Source organism: Oxyura jamaicensis, chromosome 13 (genome assembly GCF_011077185.1).
Source record: "Oxyura jamaicensis isolate SHBP4307 breed ruddy duck chromosome 13, BPBGC_Ojam_1.0, whole genome shotgun sequence".
In the NCBI taxonomy this organism is placed as follows: domain Eukaryota; kingdom Metazoa; phylum Chordata; class Aves; order Anseriformes; family Anatidae; genus Oxyura; species Oxyura jamaicensis.
Window position 1 is genome coordinate 2057072 of NC_048905.1, and position 17905 is coordinate 2074976.

Below are 17905 nucleotides of genomic sequence, written 5' to 3' on the forward strand. Positions count from 1 at the left end.
ATGGATTTGCAGATGGCTTCATTCCTTGACAGTTGTAAACTTGTGTGCAGCTGCTTCCATTCCTTGAGGTAAACCTACTGGAGGTGAGTCCTTGACCTCTAGACTGGATTTGTGTGCATGTATAGGCATGCATACATGTGCATGTGTGTAAAAATAAAATAAAATCTCCCTAAAGCACTCTGAGCAGCTTTATGGGCATTGCTGTTCATAGCGTTCAGCAAAGGTAAAGTGAGGCTAGTGGGCACTGCGTTGACACAAGATAGAATTAGAATTCTTCTGCCTATTCTATTTTTAAGCTTCTATGATAGCTTTTCTGGACCCTTCTTGGATAAAAGAATGGCATCAGCCCAGTTCCTCTGCTTGAGTCTGTTTGCTTTGTTCTTTTTCTATTCCTTACTGGGTGGTGATGTGTATTCTGTTCTCTGGAGAACAGTTGAGCTACTGAGAGCTGTTAGTTCCAGTTGATATTTACTTCTTGGAAGCAATGGTTTGCTGGGCTGGGACAGGGATCATTACATTAAGCAAGAAAATAACTTGAATTTCTTCTGCCATTACTTAACATGCAGTTACAATCTCATAGAATTTCTGGCAAGCTCGCCTTTGCTTCCAGATATATATTGTTTACAGCACTTAGCATTCCTATAGCATGATTTTATACCTTCAAATTGTTTTGTAGCTATTAACTAATTAATCTCATAACACCCCTGTACAGTATATTTGTTTCTGCTTGAGTGGCTGTGTAGAGGATAATAGACACTAAAGCAGTATGCTACACTTGGTTTTTGATCAAGTTGGCTGTGTTGTACTTAATTTGTGGTTTAGTTAGAATGATCACTGTCAAAAGCAGCACCAGAATACAGGTTCTGAAAGATACATAGGGTCTAGTTTTTCCTCTAGTGCTGATGGTTGGTTACGCTGCTCCAGTAACAAAGCAGAAAAATGCAAATGCTGCAGTTATGAATTCTGATCCTTATTGTTAATTAAGGACATACTCTTTTAAAGGTGGTTACTTTTTGTAAAAGCATAAAGGATAACTTGAAAGCATTGAAGCCTCTTCATTGGGAATTTGAGGAATAATAACCTCCTTCAGCTCTGTCTTCTCACTAACTTTTTCTAGACAATTGTCATCTGACACTTGGCATGCTAACTACGCGGACATGGTATGACCCTCTGTCACAGTAAGTCTCTCTGCTGTAATAGCTGAAAGTGATGGTGGGCAGAGAGCATCACTGCATCAGCAACGCTTCCTTCATCGCAAATTCAAAACCTAGCACTGTATGACCTACTGTGAAGAAAACTAGCTTTGTCCCAGCCAAAACCAGTACAGGCTGTAAGTTAAATCTGTTACTGCATCATTCTGTGTCTGGAAGTCAGTTTAACCATCCTCTTTACAGTAACTGCGTGCATGAAGAAGTAAACATCCATCTCACTCTGATACATCCTGATGGTGTCTTTGTGTTTCTGATATTGAATATTGACTTGTAGTCAGCCCTTAGGGATTGACGGATATGCTTTTACACAAGTGGATAGTCCTGCAGAGGTCAATCTGCTACAACTGTGCAAGGAAGTATTCATTTAAAAACAACTCCCAAAACCTACTTCAAAAAAAACAACAGCTGTACCTACTGTGTGCATGTGTGATGGTGTGTTGATTTTTTTTTTAAAGATGTTTTGTATGTTTGGCAGGAATCTTATCCTGGTTTATCCCTCACTCGTGAAAACTGACAGTAATTTGTGTGCTTTTATGTGCAATTTGGAGGTCTTTAAACCTGAAACTTTACCACCTCTGCTTTTCTTCCCTGCTTAGTGCAGTAGAACTGTGGCTTCACATATACGTTTGGGTTGGTACTGCAGGAAATTAAATGAAACTAGTGTTTTTTTTTTGTTTGTTTTTGTTTTTTGATTTTTCCAAGACTGTGGATGTCAGGAAGACAAATGATGCTACTTGATATAAGGGAAAAGCTTAAAAGGAATTGTATTAAGTGTGTTTTAAGTATGGAGCAAAGGAAGAGAAGTATTGACTTGTATGAAGTGACTTGCCAGTTGTATTGATTATAGAAAAATACCTGCTTTGGGAGATGACTTGGAACTTGAGTTTTTGAGGAGCAGTTTGACTAAGGACCATCATTAGCTACTCTTCTGTCAAAGGTTTTTGCCAGATCAGTGGGCTAACTGGGTTTTGGTCTAAGACCTGGCTGGGTAAGGTAACCTTGTTTGCCTTCAACCAAGGTTGAGACACCAGTCAGCAGCCTGTTTGACTGCAGCTGGGAAATGAACAACTTCCTTTAAGTAATGATTTGAGGGACTTGTCAATAAAATCACTGATACTCTCCAGAGCAGTCATCTGTCCCTGTCCTGGTGTAACAGCTGGGAGCAAAGAGGAAGGAGACCCAAATGAGCAAGCAGATCAAGTTTCCTTTTGTTTCCTCTCAGTTCCTTCACATCGAGACACCTTCACATCTCAGGACTGATTCAAGATGGACATGTAGATGTGATTTTACTGTCCTTCAAAGCAGGTCTATCTTGCTGCATTAAAATTGTTGAAACCTGTATGTGGTATGCACATGTTCAGGCTTCATTCAGAAGTTCTTGTGAGAACACTGATATTGATTGTGCTGTTCTGCTTTGTTCTAATTATGAACAATGTCTTCCTTGTAAATATTCCCAGTTGACATAGGCAAGGACTGAACAAGGCTACCTCAGCAGGGCATGGTGTTTTGCTAACAGAGCTGTGGAACTCATACAGGATAGCCTCTGGCCAGTGTGGAGGGCCAGCAGGGGCAGTCTGTGTTTCTTTGCATGCGATTTGCCATTTTAGTTTGACTGCATCCCTGTTAAGCTCTAAGGGTAGATAGAGAAACACTTGAGTTGATTTGAACTAATTGAGCTGATCAAGTGTTGCCGATTAGTTCAATTTGTGCAAAGTCCCATTTGTCCTTGTCTTCACTTGGAGCAACAGCAGTGTTAGCAAACCAATTGCCACATCAGAGCTCTTGTTAGGCACAGACAATAGAGGGCTGCACCATTTCTGTATGGGAAGACTGACAGGCTTTTTAAAAATTGCTTGCTTCTGAAATTGAATGGACCCTTAAGGCCCTTTTTACTTCTTTCCTGTAGGCTACTAGTGCCCCAGATGGAGAATTTCATGCTGTTAGCTGACTAGCTATTGTACGCTATATTTCTGTTTTGCAGGTGTTAGTATTTTAATCTATGATGTTTTTATTTTCAATTTATGTTAATTTTGCATTTGTACTTTTTTATACATGTACTTTTTTTATACATGGCTTTACTTGCCACATTCCAAAGATATCACTAAAAAAATCTTACTTGCAGAATGATTCTTGTTCACCTGAGCTAATGCACACAGTAGGGAAGTGAAAAGCATTTTACAGATGTTAATGAGAAGCTGTACAACACCTCAAAGCACTGAGAGAGATGATAAATACTCCTGTTTTACAGGAAGGGAAGCTGAGTCAAGAAGGGTTATTAGGTGTTTTGTGTTGTTAGGCAGGAAGATGAAGTTAAAGATGGAAACAGAAGCTAGATGTTACTCCAAGTCGTGTGGTGATGGACTTCAATTGTGCGTTCATGATTTCCTCACTAAGACTGCTTTGTTCTGTGTTCTTTATTACAGGTCTTCTGTACAAGCTTAATATTCCTGACATAATTATGGATAACTAATAGCACAAAATGCTGTTATTTTTAGCACTAGAGTAAGGGAGTTAAACTCCGTTAAGCAAAAGCAATACATGACCATGCATGTCCAAGATTTTCTTTGAGATGTCCTTATTCATAGCTGTGTTGCGTTCACCTGAGGACAATGCTACAAGGGTATGACAAGTGAAGAGCCTTGGGCTGCCTTATGGTAAGCGGGTACTTGCTGTATTCTTTTCCCTTGGATAAGTTGGTATTAAAAGAATTTGGGATGTAGCTGTATGAGTGCACATAGTCTCCAGTGATTTCACTTTTGTCTGTGTTTTTCATGCAGATTCATTTGATTGATGCCCAAACAAGCTGCACTACAATATTTGAAACTTCTTGCAAGACAAGGCTCAAGAAATCAAGGGTTCTTCTCCTAAAGTACCTTGTATCCCCTTTCTTGCAGACTTCTGACGTTTTTACAGTGTAGGAGTTCCCTGTCACCATTAAGGTACATATATCCTAATGTCGGTCTGTATGGAAATAGTGCTTTTTTAGTTTATGGCTATTAAAGTAACATGTGCATAGCACACAAGGCTAGATTTTTCTTATCCTTACTCATGATAGAAAGTACTTGAATTCATTGATCTGTACTCTTTGAATCACTGGGACTTTTGGGGATACCAAAACTTGTACATGGGAGTAAATTTTGCGTTGGTCCAGATCAGCTTCTTTTCTTGGTACAAGGTGAATTCTTTAAGGAAGAACCCTAAAAATAAAATTAAAATTAAATTAGTAAGCTAAAACTTTAATATCTACCTTGAAGTAGAAAATTTCTTTCTAGTAAAAAAAAGTTTGTTGGTAAAACAAAAACAATTGTGAAGCAATCTGTACTTCACATACTCCCTTTTTCATTTTTAAAAGCTTCTACTCCTTTGCTTCCAAATGTTTCTGCAGAAAATAGAAATATTTTGAAGCCTCATGAGAGCTGACATTTGGTTGTTCCACTTCTCCCTTCTGCTAACTGCATTCCCCATGTTGCAAAATATTTAAACACCTTGAGCATTGTGGGAGAAATAGTCTGCATTTTAATTTTTGAGAGAAATGTTTTGGTTCTTCTCCAGTTACCTGTCTCCAAAAAAAGATCAAATGCCTTGGGGTGTTATTTTTACTTTTTCCTCTTTGGTCTCCCTCTCTGAACAGTTCTAGTTCCACATTTATGGGTAGTGCACTTTGTTAATCTTTTTGTCAAGCTCGCTGCATCTGGCAAACTTGTTTTTTAATTTCTGCATTTGATAGCATTCAGTGCATAGGCACTCTTGTTATTTCTCCTTTGTCAGTGAACCCTCTATGGGTGCTTTGTTATCTTCTGTACGGTGACACGGGAGACAGGAATACTTAAGGAAAAAAAACTAACAACAGTGATTTTGAAAAACAGAACCCCTGTCAGGAAGACCCAAGGGCAAATGTAGTACATAAAACTACCTTTAACTCCTCTTTGAAAAAACAAACTAGCAAAATAGAAAGGCCCAACCAGCCAGACTTGGACTAAATTACAGATTGCCTCTGTCCTTTTGAATCAAATGTAAACTTTCTCTGAAAGGAGCAGATGGCTTTGCTTTGCATGGAGATTTTTTTGCTAGTATGTACAGCTGTCTATAAAAAAATGTGTTTTAATGAAACGGTACTTTACAGATAGTGGAATGTAATCCACATGAAAATCTGGGGGAATTACGCATTTACAATTCAGGTGTTAGGTATTTGCATCAGAGGATATGGTTGTACAGGTGGAGTCAACCCAAAGCTGGATCACAGCTTAGCACTAACTGATGTGCTCTTCCACATAAAGAGCAGATGGGACGTGGCCATGATTACTCTTAGAAGGTGAGGGAAGCATTAAGGGTTGGCTTTGTCCATCCTGCTACTGCAGGAGAATGGGAGGAGTGGAGGTGTCACCATGATCCCTGCTCTGTATCCATGAAGTGGCTACACTTAATAAGTGTTTGTTAGGGTGGTGGGTCAGGAAGCAGATGGACTTTGGGTGTTAGGTTATTTCTCATGGTCTTTGACCTAAGGCAGCTACTTGCTTTGCCTACCTGAACAGCCAAATTTTGCTGGTGTTATGCTGGAAGTACAAGTGTACCGAGAAGTTGGGACAAGGAGCTGAGGTCTGTTAAAAAGCTAAGAGTATGTGGTCCAGTGGTCTGAGAACTATTACAGTACTTCTTGCTTGGAGGAGCAAGTTCGCCCAGCATATCCTCTTACATTTGGTGAAAGGTGTGTGGTCACATCTCTTGAAGACCATCTGAAGAGGACTTCAAAAACATGGGGTTATGTGCAGTGCTTTCTGCGTATGACACTGTAGGAGCAAAAATTTTGTTTTTCAATTGGAATTTGTAACATAATTAGAGGAAATGCAAGGCATGATGTTTCCTGGAATGGCACAATGTAGGGGGGAAACAAGTACTAGATTGATAATCAAGGGAAAAACACTGACTGGATGTACCTGGCTAAAAGGCAGTTCAAGACAGTAAGAAGGTTGAAAAAGGAAAGAAAAAACAAAGGGAAGAATTAAAGGTTGATGAAATCAGTATGAAACTAGTAACAAGCATCAGATAATTGTGAACCTGTAGTACTCAGGCAATGAGGAACCAGGGGAGCGAGTAAGCGTTGGGAAACAGGGTATAAAAGATATGAAAACTGTATCTGCAAGCGCTCTCCTGCTTATGAGATGTCCACCATTGCAGTCATGAATAAAATGTTACTTGACTGAGATCCTTGCCTGAGCTTGTGATGTTGGCTAACCAGTGTTTCTCATAGCTACTACTCACACTACTGTGTGTTTCTGGGTGCCTTTTGTTGAACACACTGCATTACCTTCTTGTAGTGTATCTGCAGTGCTCCAGATTACCCCATTCACCAAGCCACCACTGAGGGGAAAAAGCACTATTTTCTGTTTATTTCATTTAACTTTGATCTTCTTATGCCTTGGAGGTTTTTTCTTTTGGAAAGTGTTTTTTTTTTTTTTTTTTTTTTTTTTTTTTTTTGTTAAGGTGGAACAAATGTATTACTACAGAGACTCTAACAGCAGGGAACTCATCTAATCTGGCAGGAGCACTGTCTTCCCTATCGCTATGCCTAGTCAATACTCTATTATTGCAAGTTAAGTGGTTTGCTACAGTATCCTGTGTGCAGGGTATTAGAAGGGATGTTACCTAATTTCCTCAGCAATAATGGTATAAACAGTATACATTTTTTATTATAACAGACTAACTGTTGTCTCCCCTGAGTTCATGTTTCTTTTATATACAGTTAGCATAGAGGAAACTGACTCATAAATCAACACAAAATTAAATGGAAAGTGCAAAGTTCTAGAAATGTAGAATTTATTATAGACCCGGAGGTTTGGACTCAACCTGCAAACCAACTTCAACTTGTTTAGTAGTAATCTTATCTGACTATAATGTGCTTCCTTAATTTCAGTTGAAATTTATCGGAAAAAGTTGAAATTGGTTTTGGGGTGCGGGGGGTAACCACCAACCTGCAGCAAGTAACAACATTAAAATGGAGTGAGAGGAGAAGATAATGCATATCTGTTAGATGTTTTCTGTTCCTTTGTTCAATTGTTTTTTTCACATTTTCCATCCCATGTGGGGAGCAAGCACACTAGTGTGTGCAAGATGGAAATAATATGTTGGTAACTTGACAGTAAGATAATTAAAAAAAAAGCCACAGAAGAACAACAAAAAAGTTTAAAAATGCATTTTTCAGAGTTGGTGTGAGTTATACTTGTACATTTCAGAGCAGTAATTGGACTTAATCATGTACGAGTCTGCAAGACAAATGCTAGCAAGTTGTTGAGCTTTATGGGAGCTTGTTCTTCTCAGTTTACAGGCGAGATGAACAGTTCAGTCCAGCCTTTATGCTTTAATAAACACTAAAAGCAAATAGAAAAAAAGCTAAACACATATGGGAGTCAAGGGCTTTCTGGCGTCTCAAAGAAATGCCAATAATGGCTGTTAAAATGTCATAAATCAAGCCTTTAAAACAAAGATTTGACCTTATCTGAAGACATCTAAGCTGGCCTTCTTTTCCTGGGAAAAAATAAGAAGTTGCTGCTACTAAAAGCAAACCTTCCATCGTATCTACCTTTATGGTAGAGAACTCAGTCCACTGAAAACCTGGACTATTTCTCTAATTGCTTCCTGAAGGCTAATGCTGAAGCCACTACAGTTGGAAACGTGCTGTCTTGGAAAGGACCTTTCAGGGGAAGGCTGTCTCTGCAGCTTAAAAATGCACACAAGCTTTGGTGGTTACTTTCATGACTTCAGATGGGTTTCTTTATGAGGCAGGACTGCAGTAACTTGCCAAGAGTTTCTGTTTTTAATTACCGCTTCCCAATGCAGCTTCATTTAAAAAAGGAAAAAAAAAGTGCAAAACACTGGCTCAATCAGTAAATGTCTTGCTTTAAAACTGTCCCCATCCAGAGGTTAAAAAATAAAATCTTTAAGAGCTGTACGGCAAGGGGAAGAACTCGGGGTGTGAGCGAGATGAAGTCAGCTTACTGTGCACTTGGGGAACTAAAAGGGGAGTTTCAGCCAGAATTATAGGACTGAAGGACTGGAAGAACCAGGGAGACCAGCAGGAAAAAGTTAGTCTGTGGAACTTGGTTATTATTTTTTTTGCCTTGATGTCAGTAGGTAAGACTTTACTGAATGCCATGTGCTTTTCAGTGTATCAGGATGCAGCGTTTGTTTTTGGCTCTACCTTTGTGGCAGGTTGTTACATGCTCAGGTTTCTACCTGAGTGTTAGGTTGGGAATTCCACACAAACCTTCCTGAAGAGCAGAGAGCAAGACTTGGGCCTTGCCAGAAGAGACGCTCCTAGGCAGCCACTGCCTTCCTGTATGCTTGGAAGATTCATGGAGCCCAGGAGGTGGGCAGAAGGCTACTAGAACACCTCAGAAATGGTGCTAGCTGGCAACTAACAGGTTTTCATACTGAAGGAGGTTTTGTTTCAGTAACATACTCTGATCTAACTTGATGCCATCAGCAGCCCTGTATCCTGCAGAAAGGAAGAAATTCTAGCCAGATGTGTACATAAGAGATCTGTGTGGTTACTGCGGCCCACAGGACAGCGTACAGCTCCTTGCGTTTTTAGTTAATTGCCATATGAAATGCTTTAATTTTAGACCAGCTCATGAGAACAGGAGAGGATAGCAAACAGGATTTTCAAGGCAGCTGAGATGTTGAAGGTGGATAGCCAGAAGGCAAGTCACGTGCCTATAAGGACATGGCTTACTTGAGTGTGCAATATGCTAACTACGTCTGGCTTTAGCATAATCATCCTTGACTAATATGAGAAGGGAGAGGGTTTAAATGATGAATAAATAAATTACTTAATTACATGTTATCAGGGAGGAACAGATGGTCAGTTTAGTGTGTTTTGTGGCTGCTTACGCTTTCAAGAGAGGGTAGAGTCTCATGGATTCTTGTACATAACTTCTGTGTAGGTACACTGCACAACGTACTAGTGTTACCTGTAGGGTGTGTCTTGCAAATGCCAACTAGGCATTTCTAGGCAACTGAATAGTCTCACTGTTATAAGGAAATTAAATTTCATAATGCTTCCTTGTTTCGTCATTGAGCAACTGCATTTCTCATAGTGTGTGTTATGAAGGTGAAAAAGGGCTCAACACCACACAAGAAGATGGTGGACAGCTGTATATCCTGTCACATAGATATTGTACCATATATTTTGCTGAAGCTGTGGTAAAATCATAATTTGCAATCCAGGTTCCACTGAAAGAAACTGGATTCTTGTTCTCTGGAGTTGTTTTTATTTTCGAGAAATTCTGTCAGCTACTGCTAAATGCTTTTGTCAGCTTCTTAGATCCAGGTGCCTGCAGTACTCAAAGCTGGCTTCATCCAGCATGGGTTGAAAGCGTGCTTAAAGGAGGAATGATCCATGTGAAAAGTCAGATGAGGATATGGTCTGATGTTTTTCTATGAAATTCAGATGTATCCCACTTTAATTTCTAGGTGGAAGATTGCTACCAGTTTAGTTTGTTGCAGCCACTGTCTTGCATTACTTCACTGTAAATTTGGTGTGGTAGAATTGGGTGCAGATAAGGTTTTCATTAACCTGTTCCTTCTTCCCTTCCCATTTTATTTTTCCTCAAGAGGAACAGTATCAGGAAAATTAAGTGTAGTTGTGCTTCAGCTTTAATTTATGATTTCCTAAATGAGAAGGAAAAAGAGGAAGGTTTACCTTCTGTACTCCTGTACTGCATGAAGAGAAAAAAAACACCAAAAGGGAAATTCTGTGGTGGTCTGAAGCAACAGTAATCAAGAGTAGGCTCTCTACTGTCTTCTCAAATAGTGCTAAAAAGCTCTTTATTACTGTTTTTCAAAAAACTACCACATGTAATACCTCTTAGCTCCCTTTGTGTGTACAGCAAAATCAAATGCAGTAACAAACCTTTGAACCTTATGAATAAGGCCTGTTCAAACTGAATTTTAATTCAGGGTCCATTCTCAGAATCAGTTTGATTCATAAATATTTAGTTTTCTTCTATTAATCATTTATTGCTCTTGTTAATATTTAAGAAAATGTTTTGTGAATATATATATATATATATATTTATTTAAGTTGGGTTTATTTTTGAGCTGAAATGGGATATTGAGGATAAAACCTGAAGTTCAGTTAGCTAGGAAAGCATGGGGCAAAAATGAGTGCTAATACCAAATGGTCATCTACTTGTTAGCTTCCTTAACTCCTCTCCTACATGCATTCTCTTTGACCTAAGTATAGTGGCACTGAAGGTCAGGGAGGGCCTTAGCATTCAGGGCTAATGTATGCTATGTGCCTATAGCTAGTATAGGGGATTCCTGTTCTATGGGGGATTCTAGTGTGCTTGGAGGCACTAGCATAAGCAATAGAGTAGCATTGACTATCCTGTAATTAGATTAATTAATGTGATGGGGTAGGCTTTTTATTGGATTAACTTAAAATGGGATTGTATCAACGAGTAGCAGGAGGAGGAAAAACCGTATTTGCTTTTATGCCACAAATAGTGCTTCAGATATCTTGTTTGGTATTAGACAGTTACTAAAATGAGATTTGCTGTACCTTCATTGTAACACTAGATTTCTGGATTGTATCCAAATTGAATCATTTTGTTGTGTGCTTTACCCCCCTCTCCCCCCTCCAAATCTTAACTGGCAATTTTCAGTCTTCTCATTTGTAAAACACCAGAAACAGAACTGGGGGGGCAGCACATTAACAACTGCAACTTGGAGTCACAAGATGAGTGTTGGTGGTGTTTTTTGTTGTTGTTGTTGTTGTTGTTTTTTGAATGGTGAAGACAGATGGGTTGTCTGTTTTGATGGCAATGTGTTGGAGGGAACCATACTGAACAACTAATGTCCCAGCGAATCCACAAGGACTTCCAGTGACTTGACATGTCAGTGGAAGCTGTCAAACTTCTGTCAAAGGATAGACCTCTGTGGGATTTGTATTCCTCCTTGCCTGCCTTGGTAAGGAGGCTTCGTAGAGCTAGAAAAGCTGGGAGTGGTGAAAACTAAAGAAGAGTATGCAGATGCCTAAAATACAGTTAGAAAGCATTTGTAGTACTGTCTGAACTCTTCTAGGACTATGAAACATATTTTTTTAATTTGTTTTTGCCTGAAAATCCTCATACAATTTGAACAAAATCAAATATGTTTCAGGGCTCAAGCAGCATGTCTTCAATCTGAAGCAAAATGGAGATGAATTTCAATTAGATGTTCCCATTATAATCTGTCTCCACCTGTAGTTTTCATCAAGATTGCTAGTAAATGTGATATAATGTATGATGAGGATTTGCCCACTAGCAGCAGCGTGCCCATTTTTGTTAAAGAAAAAGGCAAAATAATTAGCCTGATGCGTGTGTATATACATGCATATATATGTATATAGTAGTTTCCCACTGTGAATGACTCTGTGATGGGTAATTTGTATGGGGCTTAAAAGTAGATCTGCATGTATGTGTTTTGTGTATGTAATACATATATTCTTTTCATCTTCATGATAATGATGCAGATTACTAATTAGGTTGATAAAGTAAGTGTTTCAAAAGACGTATTGGGATTGTTGCAGAGTAGTCAGCTACTTTAAAAAAATCTCTTTTGTAGCAGTGCTTTGTTCTGAACTTGATTTTATACAAATTTCTTAGATACCAGCTTACAGGCTGAATTCCTGAGTGGTAATGTTAACTCAGGCTTATGGCCTGCTCGTGATGTGTTTGTCAGTGGCATGCACCTGCTGTTGCAGTGAAGCTCTTCTGCCTTAATGTAGCTGTTGCCATGCTGAGATGTTGCAGTGCTCCGAAATGGAGATTATCTACTGCTGCTTAATATGGACCATTTCCACAGTTGGGAGATATCTACTTCACACAGGTGATGATAAAATAGGTTGTTGCCCTCTTTTCTCACTGATTTATACAAAAGTCTTCAAGATGTGCTGTGTGTACACAGATGGGTATTGCCTGAAACACAATCCTGGGTCATTTCCCATCTAAGAAGTATTTCAAAACCATGTTAAAAGTACTCGATGTCTTGGGCTTTGAAGATGGCAGTTTTTAAAATTGGTTTCATGACAGTAGTATGAGGTCTAAAAACTTCCATTAGAATCAGGATTGCTTGCTTATCTGCATGTCTCTTCACTGACAACATCATCAGCATAGCTTACTGCCCTTAGCCAAACTACCAGTCTGGTTTAGAACTGTGTAAGCATAGTGCAGTGATCCTGTTCTGCTGCATCATTTCGGTTGGCTTGGGATGTATGATTTACTTGTGTCATAATGCTCAAGCAAGAGGGAAGGAAATTACTGAATACCGCGGTGCTGCTGAGTGGGCTTGGTGTATTCAGGTGAGCTGTAGTGATGGGAAACCAAGGTGAATGTAGCTGTGGTTCAGTGCTAAAGGAGGAGGGTAAAATGTAGTGTTCAATTGTAATGTGTGGATAGGGAGATACTCTGATTAGGTTAATAAAGTGTTCCCTGTTCAGAGAGACTTGACAGAGTTCTTTAATTTGCTGGTGAATTCTGATCTCTTTTTAGAGGGATGGGGAGTAGTAAGTGTATGATGCAAAACCTTGTGCTTTGGGGAGAGACTTGGTGTCTTTGGAGTGCCAGAGTGTGTAGGGAACTGAGCCAAATCTCTAATACGTGAATAAATGTTTGGCTTTGTAGTGGGTTTACATGGCAAGGTTTTGGTAGCAGGGGGCCATGGGGGTGGCTTCTGTGAGAAGAATCTAGAAGCTGCCCCATGTTAGGTAAGGGCCCCACTGCTGACCAGAGCCGAGCCAGCGATGTTGTTTGTGCCTCTGTGAGAGCAGATTTAAGTCAGGGGAAAAAAAAAAATGCTGTGCCACACAGCAGCTGGGAGAGTGAGAGGAGTGAGGAACAGCCTTGCAGGCACCAAGGTCAGTGAAGAAGGAGGGGGAGAGGTGCTCCAGGCGGCAGAGCAGAAGTCCCCTGCGGCCTGTGCTGAGGCCCATGGTGAAGCAGGATGTCCCCCTGCAGCCCATGGAGTACCACGGTGGAGCAGGGTTCCACGCTGCAGCCCGTGGAGGAGACCACGGTGGAGCAGCTGGGCCTGCACTGACAGAGGCTGCGGCCTGAGGAAGAGCCCTGCTGGAGCAGATTCCGGGCCGGACCTGCAGCCTGTGGAGAGGAGCCCACGCAGGAGCAGGTGACCTGGCAGGAGCTGCTGCCCGTGGGGGACCCAGGTTGGAGCAGTTTGCTCCTGAGGGATGGACCCCATGGTACGGAGCCATATCTGGAGCAGTTCTTGGAGAGCTGCTGCCTGTGGGCAGCCCATGCCAGATCAGTTCAGCAAGGTCTGCATCCCGTGGGAGGGACCCCACAGCACAGGGGACGAGAGTGACCGAGAAGGAGCAGTGGAGAAGAAACACTAGAGACTGACCATAACCCCCATTCCCCCGTTCCCCTGCGCCGCTCGGGGGGAGGAGGTGGAAGAGGCTGGATGGAAAGGGAGGTGCTTTTGGTTTCTTTCCTTTGTTTCTCACTTCTCTAGCTTGTTAGTAATAGGCAATAAATCTTACTATCTCCCTATGCTGAGTCTGTTTTGACCATCACGATAATTACTGCGCGATCTCCCCGTCCTTATCTCAACCCTTGAGCCCCTTTCATCGTATTTTCTCCCTGCTCCTCTTTGAGGAGGGGGAGTGAGAGAGTGGTTGTGGTGGAGCTCAGCCACCCACCTGAGTAAAACCACCACAGTCTCACAGTCCTTTTTGGCTCCAAACATGGGGCTTGAGGAATTTGAGATATGGATGATTGTTGAGAGAAGTAACAGACAAAACATGGACTGGATAACAATTTATGAATGTAATAATTGTGAAGAATCTAAGAAAGCAGTAACTGTGAGGAATATGTTTCATGTTAGTGTGGTTAAGGGAAGGGGGGTGGGGTGTGTGTAAATTGTCCACCTCGTTGGTGTTGTGATGATGTTATGTTTATTTTGGTGTGGAGAGTTATTTTTCTTTTTGATGTTAGCGAAGTGTGTGGAGATTGTTATAATTGTAAAGTAAGAATATATGGTGACTATTCTTAAATATGCTTTTCCTACAGAAGTGAGGGGTAGAATGTAGTGGCTTTATGCAGCCTGTGTCAGTGCAGGTCCACCTGCTCTGTGGTCTCTTCCACAGGCTGCAGCGTGGAACCCTGCTCCACCATGATACTCCACGGGCTGCAGGGGGACAGGCTTTTGGTGTGGTTTGTTTTTAATGTGCTTGATAACTAAGATGGAGCTGTCCCTCTGCTGCTGAACAAGTTGGCACCTGCTTACTTAAATCTCCCATTACTTCCATTGGGGGTCTCAAGGATTCTGCACATCCTTGTATTTGATGTTACAGGATGGCTAATACTTTGTTCTGGGCTGCCACTGTTGAGACACCAATCTTTCCATCCTTCTTTTCTCTGTGATAATGCAGCAGTCCCACTGATGGGTCACTTAACTGAAAGTCAGCATTACCAAGTGGAGATACGTGTTGCAGGCTGGAGCTGACTCTGGAGTTGTATCATAGCCTTGCCAGCTGCCGACACGTGCTGACAATAGACTTCTCGCTAAGCAACAACTTTGTAGAAAAATCAGGTAGTCTTCGGTGAGTGTTTGTCTTATACTGCAGTGAATAGAATTAACCTGTGGGCTTGTGCGTGAAATGAGAATTCCTCTTCCAGTATATGCATGGTAAACTTCTAGAGATGGCAGAAACCTCAGTACCAGCAACTAAGAAGGCAGGGAAAAAAGGTAGGGTTCTTAGGAGCTCTGCTGTCTAAACATAAGCGTTAAAGTTGTGATGCGCTAGATTCCAAGACTAATCAAGTGATCACTCATGGGAGGTGTAAATAAAGCTAAAACAGGCTCTTGCCTGTGTCCTGTGAGCTGCCCCTTGGGCCGGGCCTGGTGCTGGGCTACATGGCAGCCTCCCTGGCAACTGACGGTGGGGGGCTCTGGGCCTCTGGCTGGCTGACGTGAGTAGGGGATTGCTTTGTGCCTCTTACGCTGTGTTCAGTCCCTTCAAACCAGATAAATGTGAATCTAATTTTTGTGGTGAGCTGAGGCTCAGCTCATGCCTGGCACCTTGTTGTCCTGGCATTTGTTCAGCACTTGTATTCCTTTTGTTCCCTGTATCTCGGTTGTGAGTCTGGGGCGTGCTGGAGATTCATGGGGTGAGGGGGACCACCAGGCCTCCATCTCTTGTGGTGGGACTTTGGTTCTACTGACATAGGCCATGATGCAACCAGGCATGTTCTGTCCTTTGAGGGCACCCCAAAGGCAGCTCCCACGTGGGGGGCTGTGCCAAACCCCAGCCCTGCCCTTGCTGGTGAAGTGTCAGTTCTAAGCCTATTTTGCTGTACAGAAGAGAATGCCAGTGCTGTGTCTTAAGACAAATGTTGCCAAAAAAAAGAAAATGCTCAAAACAATAAGGAAACCACATAAAATCAAGGTCTTGATGCCTAAAAATTAAGGGTTTAGTTATAAAAACCATAGATCACAATTGTTTGACTAAAGAGAAAAATGAGGCATTACTACAGAAGCAATGAGCAGCAAGATTTCACTGAGGCCAGAAGCTTAGCAAGCTTCAGTGAAATGCTGGATCAGACAATCCTGAGTTTGCAGGATATATGTTTAAGCAGAGCTTTAGAAGGTGCAGTAATTGTGTATTTTGGATCCAATTTCATTGAATGTTTAGGAAGAACCTTCCTTGAATATCATGTGATGTTTCAACTGCCTTCTTCAGGAGTTTTTAATACTCTTACTGGTATTATTGGTTTGTGATCAAATGAAAACATGGGAATAAAATAACTGTGCATCTAACAGGGTATATCAGCCCCAGCTGCTAATGCTGGGTTACTCTTTTTGGTGTGTAATACAGATGCATAGGTGTTTTATTTTCTCTTGAAATGTCAAGACAGTAACAAAGGCAAAAAAATGGAAAAATACTGGTTCCTTCACTTCATCTGGGAATGAATGTTACATGCAAGCATCCTGAAGCAGATGCTCTTAAACCATTAAAAGGGATGTGAACTCAGTGACAGCAACTATTCAGATGAAGTTGCAAAATGTTAGCTTAAAAATATAAATTGAGGATTTTATAGTGACACATAAAGACTAAGAAGACTCAAGCATAGGGTTAGACCCAAGTGCTCAAGGTAAGAAGACAGCTCTTGAATGATTTCAGATGAACTAGAAGCCCACAGCACTGAATCACTGTTCAATAGGTTCAGTGTCTGACATTGTTGAAAACAAATCTCCTTCAAACCACCCGTAGCTGTTAATGGTCTCCTGTGCTAAATGAAGGATAGCAGAGAATGCCCCTGGTGGCTGGGCCCTATCAACTGAACCTTCACCTGCTTGGTGCCAGCATTGTGGACTTAACATTTTTGGCATGCATTTGTTTCTTGTTTAGGTAGCAACGATTGTATGAGCATTTACTAAGGAGCTTGCTATGCCTTGTGTTACCAGAACATGATCCGTTCTGTCTGACTTGGTACGGAGCACTTGAAGATAAGGTCCAGCTTCCAGTTGGTTCATCTGCTGTCTTTCTAGAACTGTCCAAATGTTTATAAGGGAAAAACTAACAGCTGCTGATAGAAGAAAGTTAGTGGACAAGCGTTTTGGCATTTCTTATTTTCCAGAGCCTGAGCTAGAAATGCTTGTGCTGCTAACAAATGTTTAGGAAGACTCCTAATGAGACTATCCTGTAGTAAATGAGTGGTCTTAAGCTTCTGTTTTATTAAATATCATACTTAAATGTTTTTAGTAGCTAAGGAACATCAGTTGCTCGTTAGTAAGCTTAAGTTATCCCTAACACTAAATAAAAAAATAAAAAAAAATTACTGGCGTTAAATATACTGCTCTGGAAGTGTTCGTACCAAGACTTTATTTCACTTCTGTCCTCTTTTTGTTCCTGACAAGATAAAAATAGGTGATGTAGAGTAAAAACTTCAGACAGTAAAACAACAGAAAAGAAACTGATGTTTCCTTTTTTTCAACCTTCATTGGGGAGGAAAAAAAATAGTTGCACGGGAGTTGCTTCAGTGGCTTGTCACTCAAGTTCTGACCGAAAAGTGACTGTGATTTTTGATGATTTCATTCCACATCTTGTGACTAGTTTTTTTATAAAGATGGATTTCTTCATCTACAGCTTCCTCAAACTGTATTTGTCTTCCTTCTGCTATTCAAAGTTGTCGCATGTGGTAAGAAGAAAAAAAATGTTTTTTCTAACATTGTTCAGAAAGGCAATTCTTTGGTGCCTTCTCTCCTGCACGATAAATACAGGTCAGTTTAGAGACTGATTATCGGTCCTGGTTCTACAGAGCCTATTCACATCCCACAGCTGTTTTCAAAGGGTTTAATCTCAGCACTTCTGAAGACTTTTTGTTTTAAGGCTCTCCTAAAGAAAGGAGTTTATTCAGACTGGCCAGCTCCAACAGTTAATGCAGCATCTCTGAAACTGCCACTGAGCCTAAATTAGGTTGTCAGAGTCAACATACAGATCTAGTGAGCCTATTAAAATCTTAATAACTTTTAAAATTGGACTCTGGGTAGCAAAACATTGCCCTGTGTATTAGATCTTGAGTAGATAAATCCATTAAGCCATGTCTTATTGCCTTTCTTCTCTCTTTGTAACAAAGTGCCCAAAAGTGGAGGTTAGAGGAATTTTTAGAAATCTGAGCACCTTTAATATTGGAACA

At 40.8% G+C, this 17905-nt stretch overlaps 1 long non-coding RNA gene across 1 annotated transcript in view; it reads left to right on the forward strand.

Moving 5' to 3' along the window:
- The window catches only part of LOC118173916, a 30098-nt gene extending 13077 nt beyond the window's left edge, over nt 1–17021 (forward strand). Inside the window, exons 3-6 of the long non-coding RNA XR_004754445.1 lie at nt 3781–3873; nt 3989–4150; nt 14701–14808; nt 16084–17021. This is a non-coding gene — a long non-coding RNA (uncharacterized LOC118173916). The remainder of the gene's footprint in view (nt 1–3780; nt 3874–3988; nt 4151–14700; nt 14809–16083) is intronic.
- The last annotated feature ends 884 nt before the right edge of the window (nt 17022–17905 follow it).